The sequence below is a fragment of the Cupressus sempervirens genome, chromosome 3, assembly GCF_028749045.1.
Source record: "Cupressus sempervirens isolate cs-2001-9-10 chromosome 3, ASM2874904v1, whole genome shotgun sequence".
Classification (NCBI taxonomy): Eukaryota; Viridiplantae; Streptophyta; class Pinopsida; order Cupressales; family Cupressaceae; genus Cupressus; species Cupressus sempervirens.
The window spans coordinates 923,224,242-923,232,135 of NC_143120.1; positions in this window are offsets into that span (position 1 = coordinate 923,224,242).

A 7,894-nucleotide genomic window follows, 5' to 3' on the forward strand; every position below is an offset into this window, starting at 1 on the left:
AAATGCTTAGAGATAGTTTCTGTTTTCATTTCTGGATACCCATTTGGGTTAAATATAGGTTCCAACTCTCACAGTTCCACTATTAGTGTTCTAGGTTAGAGTTTTCAAGCACCTTGGGATACGTGTAAATGCCAAAAAGGTAGGACTATGTAATTGAGCCATAATTATGGTGAGTTAGAGGGTGTAAATTGGAGGGATGGTTATATTTGTAATTTAAAACACTCCAAAAAAAGAATCAAGTCAAAAGGCTTCACGGTTAGAAAGTTATTGCAATTTTTGGTTGTTGGAGACCTCCTAAGAGCGCTTCAAAGTCAGATATGGGGCACTAAATGGCCTCGTACAGGGCCAAAAAATTGGGGACAAATGAAGTTGGTCCATATTGCTGTAGAGCACTTTGAGATCTTTTTGAAAATATAAACAGTTCGTTAATTAGAGTTACAATTCAAAAGTTATGCCTCCTAGAAGTTGGACTACTACTTCTAGATTCTTCTAATTTTACACTAACTTCTAATGTGATTTGTGGTACCTTCTATTTTGGCAGTGGATGCCAACTAACATATTCTAGAATGTATTCCTAACCCTAAACCATTTGGGGCTTATTTCAGTACATTTCTGGCATTGTTAAGACAACTCTTAGTGGAGTTAGAGAGAAGGTACTATGTGGAGAAATTCTTTCTCCAAAATCATACTGTTGTAAGCCCACAAGGCATTTTTCATTGATAATAATATTTCACTTTTCCTGTGTGTTCATTCTAGTCTTTGGACGTGTCTCCATCAGCTTCTTAGGATAATCATTTGATACAAAAACTTCATCATCTAACTCATGGTATTTATACAAATTAGAAACATTTAATATAGGAGATATATCCATATCATCAGGTAACTCAACATCATAAGAATTACCATTCTCAAACTTCCTCAAGATCTTACATGGTCCAAAAAATTTTCATCTTACTATATTTTCCACTAGGAAATCTACCTTTCTTCAAATAAACCATCACCTCATCACCAGCTTCAAAATAATGATGTTTTCTAGACTTATCAACATTCTTCTTATACATTTGATTGTTTTGTTCTAACCTCAACTTCACTTTCTTATGCAAAGAATCCATAAAATCAGCAAATTCTACCCCTGTAACACTTCTCTTTTCTTCACTATCAACATCCCTCAATTCAAATATTCCTCTAGCACTAGTACATTTGGGTTCATTTTTTGACCTTTATTGGTCAAATTTTTGACCCAGTTTTTGACCAAATTTCAACCAAATTTGACCAACCCATCGGTTGATATTTTTTTGGTCAAAATTTTGACCAACTCACTAGTTGGTCAAAATTTGGACCAATCTATTGGTCGAAAACCTTCCAAAGTCATTGTCGAAGTTTAGTCAGGAATTGGTCAAAATTTTGACCAATGAAGGTTAAAATTTCAACCAACAAAGGTAGAAAAAAATTTAGGCGTCGGTGGAAATTTTTACGAGCAAAGGTAGAAAAAAATTTAGGCATTGGTGGAAATTTCAACCAATGAAGGTGGAAATTTTGACCAACAAAGGTAGAAAAAAATTTAGGCGTTGGTGGAAATTTCGACCAACAAAGGTAGAAAAAAATTTAGGCATTCGTGGAAATTTTGACCAATGAAGGTGGAAATTTCGACCAACAAAGGTAGAAAAATATTTAGGCGTTGGTGGAAATTTTGACCAATAAAGGTAGCAAAAAATTTAGGTGTTGGTGGAAATTTTGACCAATGAAGGTGGAAATTTTTACCAACAACTAGGTGTAATTTTTTTTCAAGCATTCTATAAAACAGTTCACATGCCTTGCCTATGATATGACATTTTGCATGCATCCTACAATCTCTCATTTGGCTGATGATGGATTACGCAGAGTGATCTAAAACCATGATTCTAAAAAACACACACAATCAAATCCAAAATGAACTTGCACTACAAATGGACTGTAGAAATATGATATTGTTAATTTTGCATGCATGTCTACCAAGACAAATATATGTTTAAGTTGTGATTGTCCTGGTAGACATGCATGCAATTTTACCAATATCAGATTTCCACAATCCATTTGTAGTGCAAGTTCATTTTGGATTTGATTGTGTGTTTTTTAGCATCATGGTTTCAAATCATTCTGTGTAATCCATCATCAGCCGAATGTGAGAGAGTGCAGGATGCATGCAAAATGTCATATCATATGCAAGGCATGTGAACTATTTTATAGAATGCCTGAAAAACACTGACAGTAACTAATATGATGAATATATAATTAGTTATATGATTGAGACAAATCATGTACATTGTATGAAGGCAGTCCATGGCTGATAGGGCCCACCAAAAGATAAAACATATGATAAAAATAATTATTTTCATGTTTTGAACATATGGGGTACACATAACATGACTTATTATTGCACAATTCAACTAAGTTTAGTTAATTTACACAAGGATTTCCCCCATTTAATGGTGAACATTTTGCCACATTTCAAGCCATTTGATTATAGAAAGAAATGGATAGCATGAAAATTTTAAGTAATGTCAAGCCATTTATTTACTTGATATATAATGTGAATAGAACTATTATGTTACTCAACAAAAACCACCAAATAAAATTATCATCATGTACCCAAAAAGGGATGGATGGAATGTTGGAACCGACCTCCAACTAACTACTATCACCATCCCTCTATATTATATGTTATAGTGGTGCTCTAGATTTGCTCTATTCCATCATACACTTACATATCATACACTTTACCATAGTCCATATCAACAAGGTCAGAGAGATCAGTTTCATTTGACTGGTATGTGGAAGACCTTGATGTTGAGAAGTTGTGTGATTCATGTGGAGTGGAAGGTGTTTTGGCCCCTTGGAAGGAAGCTTCATCTCTTTTACCAGCTTCTTTATTTTTACTTGGAGAAGCATATTGCTTTGAATTGTCCCCATGGCTCCTTGTAGATGATGCCAAGAGTGTCCTTGCTATTTTCTTCTACCATAACACAATGTTCACAAATTGTTAGAATTGTCTCTAGATGAAAAGAAACTATAGAGGCTTAATTGACATGTGATCTTAGTTAATGTAGAAGATAGATTATGAAATATCATTTGAAATGTGAATACAAAAGACTTCCTAAAAAAAAATGTAAACCATATCAATTAAAAAACAAAAATGTAAACCATATTAATCCTAAAAATGATTCATATCATTAATCGATGTAAAAGAGAGTAGAAAGAAATCATAACTGATACCTAAAATGTGAACATTGTATGCATTTGATCCTTTGAAATGAACATGTTCTCCTGATGAGGGCTTAAACTAGTTTGGATCCCTATAGAAACACATGACATGTAATTGAATGGATAAAAATTTATGGTACAAGCACTTGAAACACTTAGACTGGATACTACAGCTCAAGTGCCAAGGTGTTGAAAAATGCTAAACACATTTACTTATTGGTGAAGTTTATATGAAACATCAAGCATAAGTTTGTTATATGGTGCAACACATTCACTCAAAGCCAGTGATCCAGCTAAAATCATTTGTTTAGCAAGGAAAACTCTTTACTATTTTTCCCATTGTTCTTTGCACCATCAAGTTTTATTTTAACTATTCTATGTGGAAGAAATGTAATCTGGAGAATAGTTTCTATTCTACCAATAGGTTCCATATAAATAAATGTCAAGGATTTTATATTATTCCAATCTAAACTGATTAGAAAGTTTACCTCAAATTTTTGCAGATCTATCTTCGACCAGGTGGAAGCTATGTAACAGACTAGTTAGAGCTAAAGAAAGCTGCCATATTAAGATGTTGAGGAAGATGTTGTACTTCTATCACTAGGAGCTTGTGTGTCTTCCTCGTTACATGCTTGGGCTGTGTTGGTGTTCTTTTTGGTAAAGAACATACCAAGTAGATTTAAACTTGATACCAAGAAACAAAGACTAGGGACATGCTTAAGGACGAGCTAAATCCTATATTCAGCAAGGCTAAATCTTAGTTATGGTCCAATTAATAGAGTCATATCAGGACTCACTTCACTTTAGGCTCTGCAAAGCCAAGGTGGGCAAACCTGAAGGATTTGTCTAATTTATCTTGATACTTCATTACAAGACTACCCTCTATAGCAGATATGGTCAATATTCTTCTTCAATTTGCTGGTAAATCTCCTGATCACAATAGCTAATCATAACCAAGGAAAGTAACCACAAATAAGCCATGACCTACACTTATAGTTATTCAAAACATAAAATGGGAAAATAATATTCATTTTGATTTGATTTCTCAGCATAACCAAGTATACAACAACAACGAACATGCATCCTTCAAGCTAACCAGTCCCTTATTCATTGGGCACTAACTGAATCTTCACATACAGATGGATACCTAAAATATACTCATATATTCAGGTATATGGTCTATCTGCTTGTCTTGCAAACAGACATCAATATTCATTAAAACTCTCATACTTATGGTGATATCCTTTTGGTGTAACCTGCAATCCTATCAGTATAAACAAGCATTTACTTGGAGCTTTGTTCCAACAACAAATCTATTCTGATATACAACCTTAAAGGGATGTAACTGGGTTCAAGCTCTTAGTTCTTAAACATAGAACATTGCAAATAACAACAACAGGAGATGAGAATCATAATGAAACTAAAAGATGAGGCTCTTTGTATTAATTTCATTGAAAAGAATACAACATCTGCATACAAAAACTCAAAAGATACACATAGATTGACTATGTAATACAAATGCTTCAAAAGGAATACAATATGTTGTTCATAACAGGAAGAATCACTAAGAAAAATGGTATCACCGATCTGAGAGAACTCAAGATTGGAACCATGAATGGTCTCTCAGTTACAAAAAATTGGAACCAAAAACTAGAACCTATTGGTTTCTCAGTCACAAAAACTGGAACCAAAAACTGGAACCTACTAGTTTCTCAGTCACAAAAATTGGAACCAAAAACTGGAACCTACTAGTTTCTCAGTCACAAAAATTAGAACCAAAAACTGGAACCTTTCAAATGGAAGAAATAAAGAATAAAATAGGATAGATGAATTCCCAGATCTCACATACAACTGCCATCTGTTGACTTAGAAATCCATCTCCTGCAACTGAAAAACCTCTTTCATTTCTTTACACATCTGATCTGATTTTCTATTTCATCATTACACTCTAATTGACTTCCAAATATCTTAGCTAAATGATGAAATCTGATAATTGAATCCGAAAATATGCTAACTGATCAAATTTCAGCCAAAACACCATAAAAACACAAACTAATCAGACACAAAGGGTACTGAGTGTATTTTAGGTGTCTTTTCACTGAATCTTGCAACTGGTGATTCAAAACACCACTCAGAACACACAAATCAATCTCTGATAGAAAACCCCCTATAGCATGAACTAGATGCGTTTTGTGCAAAAACAAGTTCCAAAAATGGATAGCATGTCTTTTTCCAGTTCTAACGGTATATAACATTGCTATGTTAGCTTACCAGAAATGTCCAAAATCTTGATTTGAAGAAAGCCTTCCTGGTAGAACTCTGTCTGCAATTCATTTTTAAATTTAAATTTTCAAAAATTTAAATTTGTCTAAAGTTCAAACTTTAGAATATGAGCCTTTTTAAATTTTTTAAAAAAATTTGAACGAGACAAGTTTTTTGAAAAACAATTTTAAAATTACTTCTCACTCCTCAGATTTTTCTCTATCCTCTCCGGGCCCACTGGGCGCCACCTGGGATGCCACGTGGCAGCCCCTAATTGGCCGACTGATTACTTTATCACCCACTTACCTTACCCTTGGCCCGATCATGTCACCTACCTTGTCATCGCTGGTCGGGCCCTCTTGCCACTTGTTAGAAATGCACTTCCTCGCATTACTTAACTACCTACAACTTCATAATGCAGGGATGCGCACGCCGTCGAATGCGGCCACATGTCAGCGTCTGGTGCATTTTGATTTTTGGCACCATGTCATCATGGGTGCAGCTTCGATCAAAATTTTGCATTATGTCATTGCTAACGTCACCCTCGTCCGATCGCATCAACACAGGACCCACCACATAGAGCTAGCTCTTCCAAAAAGCATTGTCTTAAAGACATTTTACTTAGTGAGTAGAGCTGTATTTAAATGCAATAAATTACATTGGCCCACCCAATGTGGGACTAAACCCACAAACCAGATTTCTCCTTCCTCGCTTCTTACTGCCTGCGGATAGTCCTCATTCCAAACAAGGCATCTTCCATGTGGTTTTCTACCTCTGCTACAAACATTGGAGCTTCCTTTCTACGTTTTGGATGCTCAGGCTTCCTTCCAAAAATGTTGACTGTTCATTTGTGGTGCCTGGGAGGCTTATAAGCTAGTGTTGATTGGCTTTCTTTTCACATTGCAGGCTGCGGTTTTCATGTGTGGAGTGTTCTGTTCGCTTTGTTCTCCTTATGAAACCATCCCCTGCTCCATATGGGTGTGGCCTGCCTACACGTGGGGTGTTTCCTTTTTTTTTTTTGCTGCAGAGGCTAAAGGCACGACCCCCTACATCTGACATCTTGGGTTGTATACTACATGCCCCCTGCTAAGATCATGATCTGCCCCCATTGCCTCATGTGGATCTCTGTCACTTTTCCTTTGAAAGCATGGGAGTCTACAACGTGGGGAAAACTTTCTCATTGCTGCGTGAGCTTTTCTCTCAGTGGCTTGATTTTCTCTTTTTTGGTTTAGCATTGATTACAAATGCAGACTGTGGCTTCTTGCAGATGGCGCTGACTTCTTACTAGCGTGATCTGCCTTGGTTTTTTGCATGCGTGGGTCTTAGTTCATTGGCGTCTGCTCTGTCTTCTTTACATTGCGTGAGTGGGTTTATGGTTAGTGGCTTTCATCTTAAAACTATGGCTTTAGCTTGATATGGGCGTGAGATACTTTGCTTTTCACTGTTCTTTTATGTCATTTCTTTGCCTTTGATCTTGCCGACTACTTCTCATCACTGCAATCTCTCTTGTTCAACGCAAGGCATGGGCCTTTTCATGGCATGGAGTTTCATTATGAAGCTTGGTGTGTTCCTTTCTCAATTGCATGGGCTGCAAAGCTTTTTCTTTTTCACATGCTCCTGCTATTGACTGCCCCCTGCGTGGAGCTGGGGCTTTGGATGCTGCTGACGTGATCTTCTTCCAAAGGAAATGTGAGCTTCAAAAGCTCTTGTAGCGACTCCTTTTGTTTAACGTGTGGTGCAAGTTTCTAACCACCATCTCCATACTTTCGCTTGCTCTGAGTGCTTCCTTTATGGTGGTCTTTTCCTCTAACATAGGCTTGTTATTACTTTTGGTCGACTTTCTTTAGTTTGAGTGAGCTCTCTTGATTTTTTAATGCTTGCGTGGCTTTTGTGCTATGTCCTCCAAGCTATTACTGATATAGTAAACGACCTTGATTGAAACTTGAACCCCTAAGAATGGTGTTTCCCTTCATAGACATGACACCTAATATGCAGAATTTCTTCAAATTCAACAGAGCCTTCGTAGACACGACAAGGCATAGTCTCAACAACCCCATCTTTGGTTTCCTTCTTTCTTAGAAGAACAGTAAGCCTAAGCCCATTCATGGAGTTCGACAAGCCTTCAATGGCATTCACATAAATAGAGAATACACAATTAAAATGATGCAATCCAATGTGTGAGAGAGCTCTCATAGGCTTCCAATTCCAAAATCCTTTGCTTTTGTCTCAAGATTCCTCCAACTTTCGCTCAAATTCATCCTCCACTATAATATCAGAAGCATGATCATGATCATCCTTTGAATGGCGTGCTTCGCCTCTGCGCCATCTGAAGGGATTCATATTGATTTGGTGAAAACAGTCAGGCCCCAAAGTGGGTCTGGCTGAAATTTTT